Source organism: Pygocentrus nattereri, chromosome 2 (genome assembly GCF_015220715.1).
Source record: "Pygocentrus nattereri isolate fPygNat1 chromosome 2, fPygNat1.pri, whole genome shotgun sequence".
Taxonomy (NCBI): domain Eukaryota; kingdom Metazoa; phylum Chordata; class Actinopteri; order Characiformes; family Serrasalmidae; genus Pygocentrus; species Pygocentrus nattereri.
The window spans coordinates 7267651-7285258 of NC_051212.1; the positions used below are offsets into that span (position 1 = coordinate 7267651).

Genomic DNA, 17608 nt, shown 5'->3' on the forward strand with positions numbered 1-17608 from the left:
ATTCCTGCTCTGAGTTCTTATATGGGTCATTAGTGTCCATCAGGAATGATGTCCAGTCCTGGAGGTCTCTGTCCTACACGGTTCAGTCTCCTCTCCGCTCCGAGTCTCCGACTGAACTCCTGAATGACCTGATCATGGATGTGTTGGGCAGAGAGAACATGAACCTGAATTAGTGCACGTTCACGTTCAGTTCATCCACACGTTCACACGTCTCTGCAGTTTCCCTTTTCTTTTCATTATGTTACTTTATTTTAAACCTGAGATTTTAAGTCTTCCTGAGTTTAAACGACTTCTTCATGAATGTAAACATGTTATGACGTCCACGATGTCCATATTCCTACATTTCTGCAGGTCTTCTCCTTTATAAGCAGCTCAGATGAAGGACGCTGGATGACTGACAGGCCAGTAAAATGTGTTTGTGAATGTCTGTAGTTTTCTGGTCAAACTGCCTCGATGTTTCTCTCACTGGACGCTGCTTGTGTTTCAGTCTTTACTGCAGATGATCAGGATCTGCTGTGGAGGTCAGTCACAGATTCAGCTCCGTCACTCAGTCAGAGTCACTAAGACTGTAAAGTGAAGCATGTTTACTGGACTCTGGACTCTGTACAGCCCCTCAGGTTTGATGTTAAGATGCACAGAGTGCCCAGCAAGGCCCCTCCCATTTGAGCCACCCCCCTCTGATAAGTTCCGCCTGTTTTGAGCCACGCTACTCCCATTTGGTGTTTTCCGCCCTTCAACTCTTGTCCAAGAGCGAACTCTGGGTTTTGTTCATATGTGTCTTTCTTTTGGTCCGTTCTTTATTAAATGTACAGACAATGTAAAGGACAACACTGAGCATATTGGATAAGAAGGAAGACGACTGTACTCTGGTTCCAAGCAGCTCACCCAAGACCACTTGGACACGTCTTAGTCCAAAACAATTCCACAATATTCTGTGTGGCTTCTGTTATATCAGCCTTGTGGACGAGTATAAAGACGTTCTAGAGTAAAACGTACGAGCCTCAGTGAGTCTTTCAGTCCATCCAGTTTTCTGTCAGACCTTTAAATTCATCTGATGAGACACAAACACACACAGACCCAACATTTTACCCAGAAATGAGGAAATAATAACACTCTGTCTGAATCAAACACACAGTACATGAGGCTGATGTACAGGAACCATCACACTGTTCACAGGCCACAACAGAAGCATCAGCCTTTCAGGGTAAAGTGAACTTTTTCAAAACTATTCACACCCTTTTCTGCAGAGACGGGCTGCTCAGCACTGCAGGTCATTTCATGTCCAAGAAGCTCTACAGCTATAAAAACACATCTGAACATGAACTCATTCCATCAGAACATCAACACTAGAGCTCTTACAGCAGGGATACTGTCAGCCACAGCACAGTCCCCTCAGACACACTAATGACTGTTGGCATTAACGTAGATCCACTGTGATATGCACATCTATGGTGTGGTGAAGGGGAAAGTCCTCTGAAGCTCAGTTTTGTATTGTAATTAGTTTATTATTCTTTGGCTGATCATGTAAACAACCCCGACAAAGAGGAACAGGACAGTAGCTGGTTATTAGTGTCTTCAAGGCCTGGAATTAGGTAAAGATTAACGGTTTTTTAGGTGGGACAGACACTTTTTTAACAGTGAATGAAAAAACATTACATCAGACACAAAACATCACAAAACAGAAAAAATAGCTTTATTGTATAGAAACAAATTAATAATAAGAAGTAAAAAAAATGCAGATTGTTTGTTTTATCCAGCAAATTAAACAGTCACAGACACTGTAAATACTTACTGTACCTGCTCTGCATTATTCAGCCACATGTCCTCTCTCTCGTGTTCATACAAACACTTGCTGATTAAGTTCTGGGCCCATAATGCACTGCCCAGTAGGAACAAAGTAGAGCCGCTTTGTATAAACGGTCAACACCTGGGCTGGACAGCAGTTAATCAGCCGGTCATCTCTATAATCATTGTTATTATTTGGGCTGTGATTGGTGTCTGATAGAGTATTTGTGATTTAGCAAACGGAAGGATTTTGGAAGTTCTAATAATATATAATTATATATATAATATAATCCATCCATCCATTTTCTAAGCCGCTTCTCCGTCAGGGTCGCGGGGGGATGCTGGAGCCTATCCCAGCAGTCTTCGGATAGTCTTAGAATAATAATTCTAAATAGTGCATTCAGGATTAGAAGCAGTGAAAACCTGTTGCTGATTTGGCCCAAACAGAGCGCTGCTGTACTGACAGTGTGAAGAGCTTCTTAAGGACAACTCTGCACTGAAAATAATCAGCAGGTATAAAAATAAAAATAATAATAGATTAATAGCCTAAAGCCAGAGTCCTACATCATTTTCATGCTAGAATAAACAGCATAAAAGCTCAAAGTTTCAATTCAATTCAAGTTTATTTGTTTAGCGCTGTTTACAACGATGTTGTCACAAAGCAGCTTTACAGAAGTTTGAAAACACCCAGTTACATCATATAATCCCCCAGTGAGCGAGCCAGAGGCGACGGAGGCTAGGAAAAACTTCCTTAGTCTGGAGGAAGAAACCTTGGGAGGAACCAAGACTCACAAGGAGAGACCCGTCCTCCTCTGGTCAGACAGTGTTTACAGTTTAAAAAGCTAAATACCAAATAAAAGCTAATAAATAAAAGATCTCTGCTTGAAGACTGGATGGTAAAGCTTTAGAAACTGCACTGGTAGAGGTGGTCTCTGTCTGAGGCGGTCTCTGACTGAGGCGGTGTCTGACTGAGGCAGTCTTCAGCAGGATAACTGGCACATTAGGCTACACTGGTAACAGTTACTGCCTCTGCTTCTTCTCAGTCACCTCTGCATTGATGAACTCTAAAATATATGGTTCTGGGGTCTTACAGGGGTCTTACAGGGTCACTGAGAATGTCAGGGTTTCCATCTGTGGTCCATCCGGAGGAGCACTGATCATCTTCTCACTGAGGGTGAAGGACAGCAGGTTACTCCTCTGGGACGTCTCTGAAAATACTGTTCACTCATTTGGCAAGAAGATGTCAGTCTAACATCGATTTACAGGCTACAAGGTTGAAAACAGGGTCAAATAAAAAAGCAGTGCTTTAAATAAACTGATCAAAAATATAAACACAACACTTTTACTGTAGAGATTTGACTGAAACTCCACAGAAACCATGGATCCCGACACAGAATTACCATAACAGTGTCTGCAGCAGTGAGACTCAGAAAAATAAACTGGATTCTGCTGTAAAACCAAAGAAAAATCAAGTGTTTCTCTTATAAAGTCTACACACACTTAATAATGACACAGAAACAATGGCATTAAATCAACACACAGGAAGAAAGTGAGGGTCTGAGTAAAAAGAGCAGAGAAGTAAGACTAAGATCAGATTAGAGTCCTTCACTGGTCCCACTGTAGGGACGTTTACAGAGCTACAGCAGCAAAGGCTCAGCAAAGCCCTCAAAGACGAGCAACAAGAGAGAACTAGCATTTCCTGAAGACACTGCAAGGGTGTGTGTGTGTGTGTGTGTGTGTGTCTGTGTGGTGTGTGTGTGTGTGTGTGTGTGTGTGTGTGTGTGTGGTGTGTGTGTCTGTGTGTCTGTGTGAGACAGAAAGATGTGTGTGTTTGGAGGGGCCTTCAAATGAACAGTCATTCTGTTATTATGCAGCTCTTTGTCGAACTGTTCTTCCACTTAACATGGGCTCTCGCGTCTCATCTCAGTGCTGGCTCACCTCTCTTCTGCCACGGAGAACAGCTAAAATACGCCCACAGCTGCACAGAGAGAACATCGTCACGTGGTAGACTCTGACCGCATTCAGATGTTCCCTTATAGAGACGTTTAAACAGGAAATCTCTGAACCCTCTACATGATCATAATATCACAGGCTGTAAAAGTGTCTGCTGTGTTTAGTGTCTCTGTAAAACCCACCTGTACAGCTCTCTGGGGGGTTTCTCAGTCTCAGTTCTTGTATCTGCAAGATAAAAGCCTGGATCAGCAGTGTATCTGATCCCAGCTGTACTCACTGTTAACAGTGTCACCATTAAAAACTACAGCCTTGTAACTCCGAGCATATCACTGCTGTCGGAACAAAACCTCGTATCTCCACTTTTGTCACTTCTCGGTTTATGAAATAATTTGAACATGCATGTTGGCCTTTATATTGTCTGTGAAGTTCATGAAGGATGGAGCAAAATAAACGGCCAACATTGACTTGGAAAACATTCCGGTTCAATTGACTTGCATTGAAAGTAATGCAGGTTTTTCCCTTCTACTGTAAAGTTTCCATTTTAGAAACAGGAGGAGCGATAAATAGACAGAAATACAGTAAAGAAATGATGAGTGATCGTCTACAGTGTCTGATTTTTATACAGAATATATGGCCTACAGATTAAAGAGATTCATTTATATGATAAAATAAAATAAAAGAAAGTGAACAGCCTTGTAAAAGTAGTAAATATTACACTAATATTTAGACTAAATGCTGTGTTAAGTGCGCTGATGGTCAGTACTGACTTCCTCAGTGTGTCCAGACTGAATAGCCCACTGAATACTAACTAGAAGAACTAGAGCCCAGCGCAGCCACATTCAATAATATGTGAAGACCCCTCCCCAAAAGTAGCCCAGAGATATATTTACAGATACGAACAACAGACAAACAAACAAAAGAACAGAGGAAAACAAACGAGGCGATTTAATCCAAAAACCAGATGCAGCAGGACCTCAACACGAGTTCAGCCGGACCTGCTTCAGCGGCGCTTCCTGCACTTCAGCTCAGTCCGAGTCGGCTGCCCCAGCGCCGGCTTTATAGACAGCCTCTGGCAGTGGAGGTTTCTATTCAGTCTCTCTCCGCCAGTGAGCGTTTGTAGTCAGCTGCTTTGCTTTCTCTTTCTCCCTCTCTCTACATCGATTTTAAACCTCTCTATAAGGAAACAACTGAATGCGGTCAGAGTCTACCACGTGACGATGTTCTCTCTGTGCTGCTGTGGGGGTGTTTTAGCTGTTCTCCGTGGCAGAAGAGAGGTGAGCCAGCACTGAGATAAGCGGAAGAACAGTTCGACAAAGAGCTGCATAATAACAGAATGACAGTTCATTTGAAGGCCCCTCCAAACACACACATCTTTCTGTCTCACACAGACACAGCACAAACCACACAGACACACACAAACCACACAGACACACCACAAACAACACCCATGCAGCTCTTTTCAAGCACCCTTACAGTTCCTTTAGGAAATGCACATCTAATGCACATCTTTAGATACTGGTCTTATTTCTTTGGATCAGGAGTATTTGTGGAAAGCTCTCTCAGCTTTTGGGTTCAGCCCAGGTCTTATAGCCAAGATCAGGGCTTTGTATTGTGACGCTGAAAGTATTCTGAAAGTTAACGGTGGTTAAAGGCTCCTTTTAAAGTTCAGAGGGGGATAAGGCAGGGATGTTGTCTGTCTGGCATGTTGTATGCATTGGCAATAGAACCTCTCACACAGATTAAGACACGTTCTCTCTGGTTTTAGTGTACCAACCTGTAACCCAAAGATTTAACTATCTGCCTATGCTGACGATGTAATTGTGATTGCTAAGACTCAGTCTGACGTTGACAACTTAATCAGCACTGTACACAGGTTTGGTAGAATTTCTTCTGCCAAGGTTAATTGGAGCAAAAGTGAGGCTCTGTTGGTGGGAATCTGGTTAAGTGGTGCACCCAGACTACTACAAGGGTTGAAGTGGGCCAGCAAAGGTTTTAAGTACTTGGGGGTGTTTTTGGGTGATCAGCAAACGGAGCAAAGAAACTGGGAAGGGCTCCTTGAAAAAGTCAAAGGTCGACTCTGTAGGTGGACCTTTTTATTGCCTTACTTGTCTTACAGAGGACGTGTCTTAATCTGTAATAATTTGGCAGCGTCATCTTTGTGGCACAGATTAGTGTGTTTAGATCCCCCTCCAAGGTTGCTGTCCAGTATTCAAGTTGCACTGGTGGACTTCTTCTGGGACAAGCTGCATTGGATCCCACAGAGTGTGCTGTTCTTGTCCAAAATGGAGGGGGGACAAGGACTCATACATCTGGCAAGCAGAGTTGCAGCTTTCCGTCTCGTGTTTTACTCCGGAGGCTGGGCGATCTAAACATGGACTTAAACTTGTTTTTAATGGATCCAAAGAAACTACCACAGAAAAATCTGCCACCTTTTTATCATGGACTATTTAGGGTACTTAGTTACTTTAAAGTACAACAGCAGAGGGTCACAACTCTAGGAGATCTATTGGACTTAGCAGGCCCTGATCTCAAGCATGTGGACTCAGTAGCTGCTCGCCTACAGATCAGATCCACCCAGTTTGTGGCACAGCTACTGAGCAAATGGAACGCAGCACTGACAGAAGAAGAGTGCGTCATGCTTCATCCACATCGTAGACAAAACTGTAATGATGATGAGGGGTTATTTCCACAGCTGAGCCTCTTTTGAGGGCCAGCTTTTGCAGGCACTTGATGTTGGTGGCATGGTTGTGGGTCAAACAACTGGGACACAGTTTTATAAAGCTTGTGTAATGGTTCTTAACAAAACTAAGCTAAATGCAAGAGTTGATACACCCTGGCGGGCCAAGCTTGCCTTAGGAGTTGATGTTAAACCGTCATGGAGAGCTTTTTTTTTATAAACCACCGTTAACAAAGACCTATGGTGACCTGCAGTGGGGAAGGTTCTCCATGGCATCATGGCTGTGAATGCTTTTACTTCTGTTTTAAATCCAGCTATACACCCGGAGTGCCCCCACTGTGGTGAGAGGGAAACTGTCTTTCATGGTTTTATGGAGTGTCCCAGACTAACCCCCCTGTTCCATCTTGTAGGATCTGTTTTCAGTTGTTTTAGTTCAGCTTTTACAAAATCAGTTTTTATTCTGGGTTTTAAGTACACTCAAAAGCGTAGAGCGCAATGTCAGTTGCTGAACTGTCTGTTTTCACAAGGCTGGTGAAAACCCGAAGTGATTTTACTTTCTACTCAACCAAAAGAGACCTGGGCAGCTTTGAGGAGATCTGGGGCTGCATGAATAGTCTGTGCTCAGTGAATGATGGTGAGCTTCACTTTGGGGCGTTGTTGAGGTGATGCACCTTTTGGGGAACCATGTTTTATTGGACCTCACTGTGCAGAGCAGTGGGTCTTTTATGTGTGTTTTTTTTTTTGTTTCCTTCCCATTTTTTGTTTTGTTATCATCATAATTGACTGTGTGGACTGATAATAAAGGGTTTGGAACTCTCTCTCTCTCTCTATGTGAGAGTGAAAGTGACGCCAGTCATGCAGAACACTTTATTCAACATTTCATACCTACTGCGTCACTAAAGTCAGTCGGTCTGGTAAAGTTTGTGTGTTTGTGTGTTTGTTGTGCCGTCCTCCCAGTCCACCCCCCCTGAAGCCCCGCCCCTGAGTCTGAGAGTCCTACATCTCTAGACCAATAATAACAAACAAAACATTACTTTCAATGCAAGTCAATGGAACAAGAATGTTCCAAGTCAATTTTCAAATTTCATAAACCGAGAAGTGACAAAAATGTAGTAGTTGTTGTAGTTGTAGTTGTAGTTGTTGTTGTGGTTGTAGTTGTTGTTGTAGAAGTTGCTGTTGTTGTAGTAGTTGTTGTAGTTGTGGTTGTTGTAGTTGTTGTTGTAGAAGTTGCTGTTGTTGTAGTAGTTGTTGTAGTAGTTGTTGTAGTTGTTGTACAGCGTGGGCCATTTATATGGATACACCCAAATAAAATGGGAATGGTTGGTAATATTAACTTCCTGTTTGTGGCACATTAGTTTACGGGAGGGGGAAAACTTCTCAAGATGAGTGGTGACCATGGCGGCTGTTTTGGATCCAACTTTAGTTTTTTCAGTGGGAAGAGGGTCGTGTGACACATCAGACTTACTGAGAATTTCACAAGAAAAACAACGGTGTGTTCAGTTTTAACGTAACTTTATTCTTTCATGAGTTATTTCCAAGTATCTGACCACTTATAAAATGTGTTCAAAGTGCTGCCCGTTGTGTTGGATTGTCAGTGCAGCCTCTTCTCCCGCTCTTCACACACTGATAGCAACACCACAGAAGAAATGCTAGCACAGGGTTCCAGTATCCGTAGTTTCAGGTGCTGCACAACAACAACAACTACAACAACTACAACAACTACTACTACAAGAACAACAACAGGCTTCATTCATACTGTGGTCAGTGTATCTGATCCCAGCTGGACTCACTGTTAACAGTGTCACTTCATGCTCCTTATTAATTACAGTCAAACTCACTGCAGTCTGTCTCACATTTACAGTGTGAATATGAAATATTACCTGAGTTTCACCTCAAATATAACAGAGTGAACACACAGAAATCAGAGAAACACCATTTGGTGGGCACCATTAGAACTACAGCCTTGTAACTCCGAGCATATCACTGCTGTCGGAACAAAACCTCGTATCTCCACTTTTGTCACTTCTCGGTTTATGAAATAATTTGAACAGGCATGTTGGCCTTTATATTGTCTGTGAAGTTCATGAAGGATGGAGCAAAATAAACGGCCAAAATTGACTTGGAAAACATTCCGGTTCCATTGACTTGCATTGAAAGTAATGCAGGTTTTTCCCTTCTACTGTAAAGTTTCCATTTTAGAAACAGGAGGAGCGATAAATAGACAGAAATACAGTAAAGAAATGATGAGTGATCGTCTACAGTGTCTGATTTTTATACAGAATATACGGCCTACAGATTAAAGACATTCATCATCATCCGCACTACAGCGCTGTTACACTGAGAGGACCAGACGTACCTGTGGGTCTCCAGCACTGGACGCAGCGGAGCGACTGCAGGGGTGGTCGTAGTGGACGAGGGGGGAGAAAAGGGCAGCCAGGACACCAAAACGGGAAGATCCACCGAGAATATTCACAGATACGAACAAACAAAAGAACAGAGGAAAACAAACGAGGCGATTTAACTGAAAACCAGATGCAGCAGGACCTCAACACGAGTTCAGGCAGACCTGCTTCACACACACACACACACACACACACACACACACACACACACACACACACACATACACTCACTCACACACGCTGTGTCCTTCTCACACAAGCAAAGAGGAGAGGACCGGCTACATAAACAGTGCAAACCTACATTCTGCACTAACTGGAACATTTTCCATCAGATAATGTACTTGATGCTTGTTGTGTTGCAGAGATCTAGTAGACTAGGTTTTATATTGGAATATTTGCACGTAGAGTGAAGAAAAACACTAAAGTCAGCAATAATATTCCTTCAAAATCACGTTGAATAAAAACTACTGAAGCTGTCATCTCAGACATTAGAGCAGCACTCCAGCAAACATCTTAAAATGGTCTTCAGAACTGATGTTTGAATTTTTCCCTCATCTGTGACTGGGCATGTGGCTTTTTTACTGTGAGCTCATTTAATGAGTGAGCAGCCTTTTGTTGAGTTGAGCTGTGAGTGCCAGTGAAAGGTCTTGGCTATGGTCAACCACACCCTCTCACACATACAGTGGGGCAAAAAGGTATTAGTCAGCCACTGATTGTGCAAGTTCTCCTAATTAGAAAGATGAGAGAGATCTGTAGTTTTCATCATAGCTACACTTCAACTATGAGAGACAAAATGAGAAAATAAATCCAGGAAATCACATTGTGGGATTTTTAAAGAATTTATTTGTAAATTATGGTGGAAAATAAGTATTTGGTCAATAACAAATGTTCAACTCAATACTTTGTAACATAACCTTTGTTGGCAGTGACAGAGGTCAAACGTTTTCTGTGAGTCTTCACCAGGTTTGCACTGTAGCTGGTATTTTGGCCCATTCCTCCAGCAGATCTCTTGGTCTGGGCTGTAGTCAACCACACCCTCTCACTCATAGTTGTGTCTCTCCCCAACTCTTCCATCTCCCGCTCTAAAAGAAGCCATGCAGTAGCTGTGCTGACACACACACACACACACACTCTCACACACACACACACACACACACACACACACACACACACACACATACACTCACACACACACACACTCTCACACAATCTCACACACATACACTCACACACACACACACACACTCTCACACACACACACACACACTCACACACACACACTCTCACACACACATGCACACTCACACACACACACACTCTCACACACACATGCACACTCACACACACACATACACTCACACACACACATACACTCACACACACACACACACACACACACACACACACACACACACACAAAATCTCTGGTGCTGGGCAACGCATCTGCTTTATCACAGCACCCATTAACAGAATATAATTTTCTGTGACTGCAGGTTCATAAAAGGCTAAAAAGTGTGTGTAATCATAAAAATACTACAAGATGAAAGTAAGAAAACCTCTTCAAAGATGAGCAAAGATGTTTGCTGCTTATTACCATGTTTAAACAATACTTACAAAGAAATCAATAAACTATAAGATAAAACACTATAAACTCTACTGTTCACAAAATGGAACAATAAAAATATTACAAATAATAAGCTAAAGAGTCTTTAATGGACTGTGCCTGGAGAAAGGTCATCACTACTCTTTGGTCTTCTCTGCATTGATTAGGAGCTGGTTCCTCACACAGTCCTGGGTCAGTTCTCTGTGCTCTCTGTCCTCCACACAGCCCTGGGTCAGTTCTCTGTGCTCTCTGTCCTCCACACAGTCCTGGGTCAGTTCTCTGTGCTCTCTGTCCTCCACACGGTCCTGGGTCAGTTCTCTGTGCTCTCTGTCCTCCACACAGCCCTGGGTCAGTTCTCTGTGCTCTCTGTCCTCCACACGGTCCTGGGTCAGTTCTCTGTGCTCTCTGTCCTCCACACAGCCCTGGGTCAGTTCTCTGTACTCTCTGTTGTCCACACAGTCCTGGGTCAGTTCTCTGTGCTCTCTGTCCTCCACACAGTCCTGGGTCAGTTCTCTGTGCTCTCTGTCCTCCACACAGTCCTGGGTCAGTTCTCAGTTCTCTGTCGTCCTCGTCTGTAATGAGAACTTCTTTAGATGACGCTGATTAAATGAATGTAATGCTGCACAAATGCAGTTCAATACTTCACAGCTTACATCAGCTAATTATCAAACCAGTGAAAGAAATAATTCATGTAACTCACCACAGAAATGAATGAATATATCGAGACTGCGGCTCCTCTTTATTTCACTGCTCTCTTCCTCTTTCCTCACATCACACTCCTCACTCTCTTTCCCACTGACTGAGGAGGAAACAGTGAAACCTTTAATCATATATTTCATTATTAATGATCCACATTCAACAGGTCCAGTTCATTACTTCCACTGTTTCATATAAAAGCTGACAAAATTTGCTTTTAACACATTTTGTGAGCCTTTTATTTTGTAAAGGCTTTTATTGAGACGTGAACAGAGGGATGTGGTGTGTTGGGTGACAGTTTCATGCCAGGGAAACACTGAGAACGATGTGTCCTGTCAGAACATGTCAGAGGTCAGTTGGTCGCAAAGGCCGTCGCCTGTTTTACATTAAACTTCAAACAGGAAATTTCTGAACCTTCTACATGATCATAATATCACAGGCTGTAAAAGTGTCTGCTGTGTTTAGTGTCTCTGGAGAGCAGAAACCACAGTGACATCACCTCCAGCTCCAATCTCTCTCTCTCTCTCTCTCCCTCTGAGTGTGAGAGCGCGTACAGACTGTGGGGTTTCCCCACTGTTTTCTCTTACTTTCCTATCGCCTTTTGCTCACTGGTTTCATTTTAGTGTGTGGCTGTGCAATGTGGTTAGGTTAGTATGGGTTTGAGTAAAATTTTAAAAGTTCGTGCCATTTTTGAACATTGCGCCTTTGTCTTTCTGTGTGTGTGTGTGCACCTGCAGTGGGGTGGACAGGATGCTGTTTTTAGATGTTCTGTGTAAAACGCTGGGTGGCTGCAGCAGTGATGATTATTTAGTTTTAGCTGGTGATTTTAACTGCACAGAGTCCAGTGCAGATAGGAATCACTCAGAACCGCACGCTGCTTCGCGTAGACGGCTGGTCCAGCTAATCAACACACATGAGCTCTGTGATATTTGGAGGTTTCTAAATGACCAACAAAAACAGTACCTGGGCACATACAGGCGAGAACCGTATCTCTCTAGCAAGACTCCACAGATTTTACTGTTTTAAGCATCATCTTAGTGTTTTTAGACATTTCCAAATCTCACCGGTTGCCTTGTCTGACCACAGTTTAGTCCACTGTACTATGGGTGTGAGGCATATAAAGCCAAGGAGTTCGTAATGGCTATTTAACACATCCTTGGTGGATGATGCACATTTTAGAGACACTTTAATTTCTTTTGGCGTGGATTTCAAGCAACTAAGACTACTTTTCAGTCTTTACAGCAATGGTGGGACTTTGGCATGGTCCAGATAAAACAGCTCTGTCAGCAGTATACTTACAGCGTCACGAAAGACATAGCCCGGTCAATGAAGAGTCTTGAGATAGAAATAGTGGAACTCCAAAACTTGACAGAGTCCACAGGAAATCGAGGCGTTATTGAGGCACTCAAAACTAAAAAAGTGGCACTTGCTGATCTGCTTGGGGTAAAAGCGCAGGGGGCTCTGGTCTGGTCACGCTTTCAGAAAGTGGCACAGATGGATGCTCCGTCCAAATTCTTCTTTAGTCTGGAGCGCAAGAATGGCCAAAGGAGGTGTATACATGCCCTGCGGTCTGAATCTGGAGCTCTACTTTCAGACCCTGCAGGGATTCGTAGTCATGCAGCTAAGTTTTATGGAGAGCTCTACACCTCTGAATACAGTGAGCAACCAGAGCTGGAAAAAAGTTTCTTTGACGGTCTTCCGAAGCTTGTGGAAGACTCTGCTTTGGGCCTTGAGAGGCAGCTCTCCCTGGTGGAGCTGAGTGATGCTCTGCAGGGTATGGAGTGCGGGAAAGCACCGGGTATTGATGGACTCCCAGTAGAATTTTATAAGTCCTTTTGGCCGGTGATTGGCGAGGACTTGCTGGAAGTTCTCAATGACAGCCTCGCTAAGGGGAGACTGCCGTCAAGTTGCAGAAGGGCTGTGCTGACCCTGTTGCCTTAAAAGGGTGACCTTCATGAGCTCAAGAACTGGAGACCTGTCTCATTGCTCTGCTGTGATCACAAGTTGCTCTCAAAAGTACTGGCAGTCAGACTGACGGAGGTCATGGGACAGGTCATCCATCATGACCAGACCTACTGCGTTCCAAGCAGGTCAGTTTTCGACAAGATTTTTTAATTCGAGATATTTTGGACGTCTCAAGACTACTGGGCTTAGATACTGGTCTTATTTCTTTGGATCAGGAAAAGGCTTTTCACCGGGTCAAGCATGAGTATTTGTGGAAAGCTCTCTCAGCTTTTGGGTTCAGCCCAGGTCTTATAGCCAAGATCAGGGCTTTGTATTGTGACGCTGAAAGTATTCTGAAAGTTAACGGTGGTTAAAGGCTCCTTTTAAAGTTCAGAGGGGGATAAGGCAGGGATGTCGTCTGTCTGGCATGTTGTATGCATTGGCAATAGAACCTCTCTTACACAGATTAAGGCACGTTCTCTCTGGTTTTAGTGTACCAACCTGTAACCCAAAGATTTAACTATCTGCCTATGCTGACGATGTAGTTGTGATTGCTAAGACTCAGTCTGACGTTGACAACTTAATCAGCACTGTACACAGGTTTGGTAGAATTTCTTCTGCCAAGGTTAATTGGAGCAAAAGTGAGGCTCTGTTGGTGGGAAACTGGTTAAGTGGTGCACCCAGACTACCACAAGGTTTGAAGTGGGCCAGCAAAGGTTTTAAGTACTTGGGGGTGTTTTTGGGTGATCAGCAAACGGAGCAAAAAAACTGGGAAGGGCTCCATGAAAAAGTCAAAGGTCGACTCTGTAGGTGGACCTTTTTATTCTCCAACTCTTCCATCTCCCACTCTCCCAGAAGCCATGCAGTAGCTGTGCTGACACACACACACACACACTCTCACTCACACACACACACACACACACTCACACACTCACTCACTCTCACACAAGTTACCATTGTGGAGAAACCTGTTCTTTGGACAGCGACGTTATTCTGTTTATCCAGTTTATTACTTTCAGCTTAAATCTGAGCCTGTAAATATTCACTGTTTACACTCAGATTTCTTTCTCTGTATTTCTTTATACTGTTTTTAATTCCATGAGTTTCTTTATAGTTGTCTGAGTGATGAATAATGAAATTCACTACAATTAAAAAAACTGACTCTGAGTGAAGTTTCTCTGTTTGTCCTGCACTGTAGTAAAACCAACACTGCTTTAATTCTGTCAAAGCTGATGTAAAACGGGTGTCATACTGACCTCTGCTGCTCAACAGAGGGAACCAGTTTCTGCTGTTCTCTTTCAGAGCTCGCCTGCAGAGCTGAAGGTCCAAGCAAATTGTTTTGAAAAGGATTTTCTCCAAATAGTCAAAGATGTGATCCAAGATTTGATGGTGTTGGAGTTTATCAGAGGAGGAAATGATGTGGAACCTGGTTTGCTGGTTTGGAGGAAGTGATGATTTTATAAGTCGTTGCTGTTTCAGATTTCACGCGATGAACTCATGAATAAAAGTGGTCAGTAAATTCTCAGAATGTGTAACTGTGTTTATTATGAAAAGCGTTTTCTCATCGTGACATCGGAGAACTTTATTAGACGGTTAGTGAATCTCATCAGTGCAGTCCTGTTGTAGATCTTCTTCTAAGATCAGTCAGAGTCCCTCAAACTCCATCACCTCCTACAAACATCTCAGAGTTACTCAGAAGCTCCACTCAGCAGAGCTTTTCATTAGTTACACAGTGACTGTAGGGTGTTTATCAAATCTGATCCTGGACCTGTTCTCCTTTTATGAGAAAGCATATCAATATCACCGTGATTAGCCAATGAAAGGCAGGTTGGCAAATAATGCTTTGGATGTGATTGGCTGATTCAGCCTTTGACTGACAGTGGGTCCTCCCATCAGTCTGACCAGCTCAGCATCTCATTTCCACCACTAATAAGGCTGAACAGCAGTGAAGAGACGGAGAATAGTCAGTAATGAGCTCTGAAAGACACTGCAGGGAAATCTGAATGAGAAGAGCAATGAAAGGGTTTAGATGAACAGAAGAAAGGATGAGAGAGGACAGAAAGAATAAGAACCATCTGCAGACGTCAGGTGAACATGTGAGCTGCCCCTCAGAGAACTGTACAGGTGGGTGTAACAGGTCAGAGAGGACAGGAGACCCATTTGCCTCTGAAGTTCTGCTCAGTAGAAAGAGAGAGACTGTAATCTGAATGTTATTATTGTCTGATAATCAGAGATTTTATTAATGAAGGTTTATCTTATCCAGCTGTTCTCTCTGGTTCTAGAGTCCGGTACCTGAGCAGGTCAGAGTAAACAGGTTAGAACAGTGGTTCTCTGCTCCAGTCCTGGTCTTGAAGACCCCCAGGACACATTCACTGCTCTCAGCCTCAGCCCACCTGATTCAGCTCATCGGTTGGTCATTAAGAGCTTCGTAAGCTGGTTCAGGTGGCAGTTTACTCCACTGCTACGACTGCACTGGTTCATACTTTACTGTAATGTAGGTCATTAAAATGATGGAAATCATTAATTGGATTATCAGGCTGAGCTTAGAAAACCTGTAAAATAACCTAAATGATGTTCATCTGAGTGAACGCAGCTCAGTGCAATCCTTGGATGTGACGTTTGCTGGATGGAGACTAAAAGCTCAACAGCGACTCTGCTAAGCTCTCTGTTTCTGACTGATGTAGGACTGAATGTGATCAATGCAGTTTCATTAAAGTGTGTTAAGTGGTCTAAAGTAGACCTGCTCTGGAGAAGCAGTAGGTCTGTGTTTGAGGCTTCACAGCTCACATCCACAGGGAGCTTATACATGACCAGATCTGCTGGCTGGTCCAGACATCCGTTCGTCCCTGCGGTCATTTAAAAATCACTGAATTTTCTTTGTTTTCCTATCAGGTTATTTACTGTGAGGTGAGGACAGAAAAAGAAGGACAGAGCAGAGAAATGAAGACAAGCTGCCGTCTGAGTGAACTTCTTTATTCCTGCTCTGAGTTCTTATATGGGTCATTAGTGTCCGTCAGGAATGATGTCCAGTCCTGGAGGTCTCTGTCCTACGCGGTTCAGTCTCCTCTCCGCTCCGAGTCTCCGACTGAACTCCTGAATGACCTGATCATGGATGTGTTGGGCAGAGAGAACATGAACCTGAATTAGTGCACGTTCACGTTCAGTTCATCCACACGTTCACACGTCTCTGCAGTTTCCCTTTTCTTTTCATTACATTATTTTATTTTAAACCTGAGATTTTAAGTCTTCCTGAGTTTAAACGACTTCTTCATGAATGTAAACATGTTATGACGTCCACGATGTCCATATTCCTGCATTTCTGCAGGTCTTCTCCTTTATAAGCAGCTCAGATGAAGGACGCTGAATGACTGACAGGTCAGTAAAATGTGTTTGTGAATGTCTGTAGTTTTCTGGTCAAACTGCCTCGATGTTTCTCTCACTGGACGCTGCTTGTGTTTCAGTCTTTACTGCAGATGATCTGCTGTGGAGGTCAGTCACAGATTCAGCTCCGTCACTCAGTCAGAGTCACTAAGACTGTAAAGTGAAGCATGTTTACTGGACTCTGGACTCTGTACTCTTTACAGCCCCTCAGGTTTGATGTTATTGACCTGTGGGATCTTGTTACCATTCAGATGGGATGTTTTAGACGGTGCATGACAGTCTCAGCATTTTGATGCATGTAAGACGGCTTTAGGTTCTGCATTGATGATTGGGCTGAAAAGATGAAGAGCAGAAATCACAGTTGAAGATGGTTTTTAGATGATTTTCATGTGCTTGCTGAGTTTAACTTGTGCCCAGGGTCCCATGAAGACCATGACTGATCCCTGATTATACAGTATAGTTCAAACAGTTCGCACTGCTTACTGTATTTAAAGACTTTCATATAGAAAACTGTGGAAATGTTTACTGTAAATGTTATTAAACACATGGGAAATATTTACCCTGTTCATTATGGTTTTACACCTTCCTCCATTCTTTAATTTATTGTTTAATGTATTAAGTATTAAAATATCAGTCTAATAATAACATAAGTGGTAAAATATTCCTGCTTTATCAATTTTGTGTTCATGATGAAATGATTGTTACATTTTTAGTAGGAATGTTTGACTTTACTGTACAAATGCTGGACTATTCCAATATCTTATGTTATCTATTTATATTATGTTATTGTACATATACACACACATATATAAAGAAAAATAGTATATAATGAAGGAATGAAAACATCTTACCTTAAAGACAGTAACTTTACAGGAAAAGAAAAAAACCTTTACTTTGAATGTAAGTCAATGGAACCAGACGTCTTTGAGTCATATTGGGCCATTTCTTTTGGTCTGTTCTTTATTAAATGTACAGACAATGTAAAGGACAACACTGAGCATAATGGATAAGAAGGAAGACGACTGCACTCTGGTTCCAAGCAGCTCACCCAAGACCACTTAGACACGTCATGGTCCAAAACAATTCCACAATATTCTGTGTGGCTTGTTATATCAGCCTTGTGGACGAGTATAAAGACGTTCTAGAGTAAAACATACGAGCCTCAGT

General features: G+C 42.8%; 1 long non-coding RNA gene across 1 annotated transcript; it reads left to right on the forward strand.

The window, feature by feature from the left end:
* Positions 1-490: 490 nt before the first annotated feature.
* LOC119265192 lies at positions 491-17012 on the forward strand. Its single transcript, XR_005131474.1, has 2 exons — positions 491-617; positions 16653-17012. It is a non-coding gene; the product is annotated as an uncharacterized LOC119265192 (long non-coding RNA).
* The last annotated feature ends 596 nt before the right edge of the window (positions 17013-17608 follow it).